General features: G+C 40.6%; 1 long non-coding RNA gene across 2 annotated transcripts; it reads right to left on the bottom strand.

Annotated features, from left to right (window-relative positions):
* Positions 1-726: 726 nt before the first annotated feature.
* LOC118401721 (uncharacterized) lies at positions 727-8,193 on the bottom strand. Of its 2 annotated transcripts, none has more exons than XR_008077500.1 (4): positions 7,688-8,193; positions 6,692-6,802; positions 6,520-6,597; positions 727-995 (listed from the first exon to the last, which is right to left on the bottom strand). It is a non-coding gene; the product is annotated as an uncharacterized LOC118401721 (long non-coding RNA). The 2 variants fall into 2 exon arrangements; XR_004829340.2 differs by lacking the exon at positions 727-995 and adding an exon at positions 4,327-6,165.
* Positions 8,194-8,653: the final 460 nt, after the last annotated feature.

Below are 8,653 nucleotides of genomic sequence, written 5' to 3'. Positions count from 1 at the left end.
ATCAGGTTCTTGGTCACCTCCCTGACAGGGCAGATAGGGAGTGAGAGGGGGGTGGTACAACCCTGGGAGGAAGGGAGGGACAGAGGGGAGAGAGGCAGAGAGGGAGGGAGAGTGGGTGGTACAACCCTGGGAGGGAAAGAGTTCTCATTACCTTAAATCAATAAAATGTATTTATAATGCCCTTTTTACATCAGCAGATAGAAGTACGGTGGCTAGGAAATACTCCCCAGAAAGGCAGAAACCTAGGAAGAAACCTAGAGAGTAACCAGGCTCTGAGGGGTGGCCAGTCCTCTTCTGGCTGTGCCAGGTGGAGATATATAAGAGTACATGGCCATTACGGTCAGATTGCTCTTCAAGATGTTCAAACGTTCATAGATGACCAGCAGGGTCAAACAATAATCACAGTGGTTATAGAGGGTGCAATAGGTCAGCACCTCAGGAGTAAATGTCAGTTGGCTTTTCATAACCGAGCATTGAGAGGTCGAGACAATAAGTGCAGGAGAGAGAGAGAGAGAGAGAGAGAGAGGGAGAGAGAGAGAGAGAGAGAGAGAGAGAGGGAGAGAGAGAGGGGGGGGAGAAAGGGTCAAAGGAGCAGGTCCAGAATAAGGTAGCTGGTCCGGTGAACAGGTCAGGGTTCCATAACTGCAAGCAGAAACTGGACATTGTCCGACAAGGTAGAACATCCGGTGATTGATTTACCTTTAGGTTTTATTTTCCTCTCCTATCCCAACAGAAATATGTGACAATACAGAGGCGGATGCAAGATGCAAGCAACGATGGTTTAATAAATACAGTTTACAGCAGCAACAGGACAGACAGACTGTACTCAGACGGAATCCGACCCAGGGACTAGGGCGCATCTTCCGATGATAGCGTGCTGAGAAATCCAGGGAGTGTGTCCGGATGGGTAGGAAGGAGCACAGTAGATAATCCACACAAGGGCGGCGAGAGATGAGCACGGACACACGACACAACCTCAGGGAAGTAACAACGATCTGACAACAAGAAACACTGGTTACAGAACATATAAAGGGAAGATAAGTGGTTCCAGCTGGCGCAGACAATCAGGCCGAGATTGGGAACCACGCCCACACAAACACGAGAGAGAGAGAGAGAGAGAGAGAGAGAGAGAGAGAGAGAGAGAGAGAGAGAGAGAGAGAGAGAGAGGGAGAGAGAGTGGATCCATGAACCGTGACAAAATAGGGTAAAGGAAGCATTCTCTTTTTTATGTGCATAGCTGACTATTTTATTATATATTCAATTAAAACAAATGCTCATATCTTTGAGTTACTGTACTTACTTTCTTTTTGCATATAAGCAATGTAAAGAGGCTGTGTATTCTACGGGGAAACCCCTAAAAAAATCTTGTTTTATTGTAACATTGTATATTATATTTATTGTATTTCATATTGCATTGTCGCCTAACTCGAAAAAAGTTGCATGAAAAATAATCAAATCAAATAAGTCAGGTGAGTGTTTTGTTGAAAAAGGTGTACTGTACTCGTGGTCATATTGCAAATAAACTTTCAGCCTTGAATCCCTCCCATTTTGTGGTGCTGAATTAAACCAAAATGAATATAGAACTGTTGTTTCCGATCAACAAATATGTTAGAATTAATGTTGTTGTATTGTACTGGAATACATGACAGTAAACTATAATTTAATGGGTTCAAATAAGAAAAACTATTCTAATAGGATTTTGACTGGGGGGCCAAGACTATTGGATCCAACAGGATTACTTTGGATTTCCAATAGTAAAAAAGTAATCCAATAGGATTCTGATAGAGGTGACAAAAATCCTATATGATTGTCAGAATCCTATAGGATTCTATTGGAAAAATCACTATTCCTATAGGATGTTTTTGACTAGGGTCATATAATTGTATTGTTATATAGAGGTAATTCCATTTTGGATGCTTCCCAATCTACTTAAAAGGCTACTGAGAGATTCTGGCATTTAAGCCCTTGTTGTAATATCCAGAGTCAGATGATCTGGTGGATACCATTTTCATGTCTCTGCGAGCTGATTGAAGGATTTTGGCGGTAGTTTCATGTGCTAATGCTAACTAGCATTAGCGCAATGACTGGAAGTCTACAGATATAGTAGCAATGCTACTGGAATCCACAAGTTCATCTTTCTCTGGGTCAGTAGAACAAGGGCTTGAATACCAGAACCTCACAGTATCCCTTAAAATACTGTCGGGAATTCATTTTGCCTTGGTCTGCAAATGCAATTAAAGATGTGAATTGGCCTATTATAAAGGCCATATGAGCTGTTAGTTGATAGTAAAATAATTAAAGTTTAATTAAAAACTGTATTTTGTTGTGTCATATAGGTAGCAAGCCATGCATGATACAAATATACTGAGCTGTCCATAGTGCTGAAGTTAGAGATCAATGTACCGGTAATGCAGAAGCCAGCAGGCCACATCAACTCGTGACACATGGCCATGGGTACGTGCAGGGCCTTCAGAAAGTATTCACACCCCATTACTTTTTCCACATTTTGTTGTATTACAGATTCATTTAGAATGGATTAAATTGAGATTTTGTGTCACTGGCATACATACAATACCCCATAATGTTAAAGTGGAATTATGTTTCTAGAAATTTTACAAATGAATACAACATTTAAAGCTGAAATGTAAATAAGCATTCAACCCCTTTTTTATGGCAACCCTACATAACTTCAGGAGTCAAATGTTGCTTAACAAGTCGCATAATAAGTTGCATGGACTTACTGTGTGTAATAATAGTGTTCAACATTATTTTTTGAGTGACTACTTCATCGCCAAGAAACAGAAAAGAGCTAAGCACAGGCAAAATCCTAGAGGAAAACATAGTTCAGTCTGCTTTCCCAACAGACACTGGGAAACAAATGCACCTTTCAGCAGGACAATAACATAGGACATTGAATGTCCCAGAGTGACGTAGTTAGAGTTTTGACTTAAATTGGCTTGAAAATGGCTGTTTAGCCATGATCAACAATCAACTTGACAGAGCTTGAAGAATTTTTAAAGAATAATGGAAAACATATTGTACAATCCAGGTGTACAAAGCTCTAAGAGACTTACCCAGAAAGACTCACAGTTGCCATAGTGAAGATATGATATCAACATGAGGAAATAACACATATGGAATCATGTAGTAACCAAAAAAGTGTTAAACAAATCAAAATATATTTTGAGATTCTTCAAAGTAGCCACCCTTAGCCTTGATGATGGCTTTGCACACTCTTGGCATTTTCTCAACCAGCTTCATGAGGTAGTCACCTGGAATGCATTTCAACTAACAGGTATGCCCTTGTTAAAAGTTCATTTTTGGAATTTCTTTCCTTCTTATAATGCATTTGAGCCAATCAGTTTTGTTGTGATAAGGTAGGGTGGTATACAGAAGATAGCCCTATTTGGTAAAAGACCAAGTCCATAAGCAAAGAGAAAGAAAATAAGCAAAGAGAAACGACAGTCCATCATTACTTTAAGACATGAAGGTTAGTCAATCCGGAAAATTTCAAGAACTTTTAAAGTTTCTTCAAGTGCAATCGCAAAAACCGCTATGATGAAACTGGCTCTCATGACGACCGCCACAGGAATGGAAGACCCAGAGTTACCTCTGCTGCGGAAGATAAGTTCATTAGAGTTATCAGCCTCAGACTGCCGTCCAAATAAATGCTTCACAGAGTTCAAGTAACAAACACATCTCAACATCAACTGTTCAGAGGAGACTGCGTGAATAAATACTTCATGGTCGAATTGCTGTAAGAAAAACACGACTAAAGGACACCAATAAGAAGAAGAGACTTGCTTGGGTCAAGAAACACGAGCAAGAGCAATGGACATTTTAGATTTTTGGTTCCAACCGAGGGTCTCTTTGTGAGACGCAGAGTAGATGAACGAATTATCTCCGCATGTGTGGTTCCCACCGTGAAGAATGGAGGAGGAGGTGTCATGGTGTTTTGCTGGTGACACTGTGATTTATTTAGAATTCACTGACTGGTACTGTATATGGCTGACTTGCTTAAATAAACATGGTTTCTACTGACTCCTTGTGGATTTGTGTACAGTAACTCGATAAGAACCGTATTCTCCTTCAATAATTATGAATGCCAACATGAGTTTTGACACATAGCCCTAAATATATGCAAGTGCAAGCAAACAAGCTGCTCTGAGGTAGGCCTTCCTTCAGCACTTTCAAAATGGATACCGACAGAAATTCAGGTAGATGTGAGGTCAGATAAATTCAGCAAGATGTTGACGCCTTAACTTTACTCTTCTTTAAGTCACCACACACACACAGAGAGAGAGAGAGAAAGAGAGAGATGCGGTTAGCTTCTTGAAGTATTTTATTAGGCCTATTGTGGTCTAAAAAGGAAGGAAAACACAATCACGAGGATCCACTTTTATAGACAATATACAGACGCACAGACAGCGCATTGTGCAAACAAAACAACCCTGCAAATATTATCTGAAATCACATTTGTCCATCCAAAAAAAATATTTGAATGGGAAGTGACTATCACTGGCAAACATGGTTACAGACCCAACAACATTATATAGTATCCCCTCCTAGCGGAAGAAAAGCACATTAACTAATTATAATACACAAAGTAAGCAAAACAATGAAATGCATAATTCCAACATTGCTTAAAATGATTAGATACTAATGAGATAGACCTATATAACAATTGAGATGTACAAACTACGTCATAAGGGAACGATGAGCGGATAAGAGGCAAGCCGTAATTTCGATTAAGACATTCAATGATGAGCAAGCCAAGACGGATGTAGTTGATATGCCTATTTGTTCAACACTTTTAAATGGTCAGCGACAGCATTCAGAACATCAGCCATTCTTACAGTATTTTCCCTGTATAGCCAAGTCAGAACTGTAGGATAAATAACGGGGGCATATAAGAAGACAATGAAAGCTCTTATAATATTCGATGATGACATTTCTCTAAAACAGGCTAATCAGAACACGAGGCTAAATTCTGAGAGGGAAAGGGTGTGACTTAGGGTGACACACATGGGCTACTAACAGCTTACTACACAACATCAGGTGGCATGGCAGTCCTTCTTGTGGGCAAACTTTGTCATCAAACTTTGTCATCAAAGTCTGGCATTCTCTGGATTTATGGTGCTTTCAAGACAACTGGGAACGCTGAAAAACAACTAGGTTGAATCATGACGTCAGTGACCTTCAGGTCAAAAAGTCGGAGCTCTAGAAAGAGGCCCGAGTTCTCGAGTTGGAATTCAGAGTCGAATACAAACCTCTGTAGCATCTCTTTAATTTGTTTTTACTGAAACAGAATTAAAAATATCGTAGAAAATTCAGTAAGTAGTATAATAGTTCAAATTGGCATACTGTATAAGTTGCAGCACATGATGTGCCATAAAAATGTTAACCTGTTATGCATTGAATCATAATCCATCAAACCTTCTGGACAGTTTTCACAGTCAGGTGAAATTCCAGATTAGGTTGCTGCGCACCAATGATGTCATAGAGCTAGAAGAGAGAATATTTGACGTAATCTTAAACTCATCTGATCCATATCTTATTCCAACACAAATAATATTATTATAATAGATAACTAATATTCAGTGGAACTATATATAAACTATATACATACAGTACATTGCTACCAGGGAAATACACAAAACAAAAATATAAACGCAATTTTGTTGGTAGTGTTGCTTCATGAGCTGAATTAAAAGATTCCAGAAATTTTCCAGAAGCACAAAAAGCTTATTTTTCTCACATTTAGAGCACAAATATTTGAGCATTTCTCCTTTGCCAAGATAATTCATCCACCTGACTGGTGTGGCATATTACAAAGCTGATTAAACAGCACGATCATTACACAGGTGCACCTTGTGCAGGGGACAATAAAAGGCCACTCTAAAATGTGCAGTTTTGTCACACAACACCACAGATGTCTCAAGTTTTTTAGGGAGTGTGCAATTGGCATGCTTATTGCAAGAATGTCCACCAGAGATTTTTTGCCAGAGAATTGAATGTTAATTTCTCTACCATAAGCCGCCTCCAATGTCATCACAACCGCAGACCACGTGTATGGCGTCCTGTGGGCGAGCGGTTTGCTGATATCAACATAGTGAACAGAGTGCCCCAGAGAGGCAGTGGGGTTATGGTGAGGGCAGGCATAAGCTACAGACAAAGAACACAATTTCATTTTATAGATGGCAATTTGAATGCACAAAAATTAAAAAATGAATGCACAAAAATGAGATTCTGTGGCTTATTGTGAGGTCCATTTCTTTTAAAGGGATCTGTGACCAACAGATGCATATCTCTATTCCCAGTCATGTGAAATCCATAGATTAGGGCCTAATGAATGTATTTCAATTGACAGATTTCCTCATATGAACTGTAACTCAGTAAAACCAATGAAATTGTCGCATATCGCATTCATATTTATGTTCAGCAGATGCATCACTGTTAGGAGTGAGTTTTTTTTTATTTTATCAAGCAGACCACCATAATTGCAGAAGGAAACATTACCTGGACTCAAGACTGGATCAACTGTAGTCTTATTTAGCTCCTGATAAGAAGTGACAGCTGTTCGAAGAATTGCAAATCCTATTAGGGTAAGAGTATTAGATTAATTCAGTACATAAAGACACTTATTAAAGTATCATAATTAAATGCATGTACTTCATGCTTATATACCCACCACTAGTAGATGTGCCAGTACCAAAAGGTGGGTCCACATATGAAGTAGTGGGAGCTGGAGGTGTTGTTTCCTGTCTTGTGCTGTTCACTTGTCCCATTGAAGGTGCTGGAGCTGATGGGGAAAATATTGACGTGAAATTGTATTTCATTAGCCTGAATTCCAGACCTGTTTTATGCTAACGTTTCACTCCTTGTACTCAGTGTCATTATGGAAAACATTACAAAAATGACAAGGAGTGGAATGTTAGCCCGAACAGACTGGTACCCAGTCTAGTATCTCATATCTACTGTATGACCACAACCAGCAATAAAACAAATCTGTTTTCCACAGTAGTCATCACTCTTCTCTACTTTCTTCTATCATTTTAAATTCCACACACACAAAATGATCCAGTTTCAATGATCTGATTCTACCTTTATTTAACTAGGAAAGTCAGTTAAGAACAAATTCTTATTTTCAATGACGGCCTAGGAACAGCAGGTTAACTGCCTTGCTCAGGGGCAGAACGACAGATTTGTACCTCGTCAGCTCAGGGATTCGAACTTGCAACCTTTCGGTTACTAGTCCAACGCTCTAACCACTAGGCAACCTGCCATCCTATTGCATTGTTCTATTATTTTCCAACCATAATAAACAAGTTAGACTTACTCATGACTGGAAGACACACTGACTATTCCATGTCTTCACTGATGTCTGGGTTTGGTCATACTTTAGCAATCATTGTCCTCTGGACTAAAAGGTCTCACACGCCTTTATTTTGATCATAAACACAAAATAAAATATTACATTTATTTTAATCTTTATTTAACCAGGCAAGTCAGTTAAGAACACATTCTTATTTTCAATGACGGCCTGGGAACAGTGGGTTAACTGCCTGTTCAGGGGCAGAACGACAGATTTGTACCTTGTCAGCTCGGGGGTTTGAACTCGCAACCTTCCGGTTACTAGTCCAACGCTCTAACCACTAGGCTACGCTGCCGTTGCTGGATAACTTACCAAAAGTTTGCCCTGCAGACAACGCAAAACATCCGCCACAAAATAATAGGAACAGCATTACGTTGTTTCAGATGACAGAACACAGACTGTGCTCTGGTGTGGTAAGATTCAGTTCAGCGAGTCCGTCTGACAATCTGTGTGAGGCACGAGGAAGTGGTCGCCTCTTTTCTTTGTGGAAGGGAGTTGCCTTTTGAACAATGCCCAGGTTTTCAAAGAAATCATTTGTGGCACAAGTGATTTGAGCCAAAAAGTCAGGCAGCCTCTATTTGAAGAGCTATGAGGAAGTTGTTTCATATATCAGACACACCGTTTGATCTATTTTTTTTTTCATTTTAATGCCTTTTTCGTTCTCATCGCTGCAACTCCCCAAAAGGGCTCGGGAGGCGACGGTTTCGTCCTCTGAAACATGACCCGCCAAACCGCGCTTCTTAACACCCGCCCGCTCAAACCGGGAGCCAGCCGCACCAATGTTTCAGAGGAAACACCGTCCAACTGACGACAGAGGTCAGTCTGCAGGCGCCCGGCCCACACAAGGAGTTGCTAGGGCTTGTCGAGACAAGTAACCCCCCCCACCAGCCAAAACATCCCCTAACCCAGATAATGCTGGGTCAATTGTGTGGGCTCTATGGGCCCACACAACGGCTGGTTGTGATACAGCCCGGGATCAAATCCAGGTCTGTAGTGATGCCTCTAGCACTGCGATGCAGTGCCTAAGAACCACTGCGCCATTCAGCAGCCCCTTTACCCATTGTATATCAAGAACTCAAACAGCCACTCCTCAGTAAAAAGCACATGACAGCCTGCTTGGAGTTTGCCAAAAGGCACCTAAAGACGCTCAGACGATGAGAAACAAGATTCTCTGGTCTGATGAAACCAAGATTGAACTCTTTGGCCTGAATGCCAAGCGTCGCGTCTGGAGGAAACTTGGCACCATCCCTACGGTGAAGCATGGTGGCGGGAGCATCA

This window comes from Oncorhynchus keta, chromosome 23 (genome assembly GCF_023373465.1).
Source record: "Oncorhynchus keta strain PuntledgeMale-10-30-2019 chromosome 23, Oket_V2, whole genome shotgun sequence".
Classification (NCBI taxonomy): domain Eukaryota; kingdom Metazoa; phylum Chordata; class Actinopteri; order Salmoniformes; family Salmonidae; genus Oncorhynchus; species Oncorhynchus keta.
The sequence above is the reverse complement of the archived record's forward strand: the minus strand, read 5'-3'. Positions and strand labels throughout refer to the sequence as shown.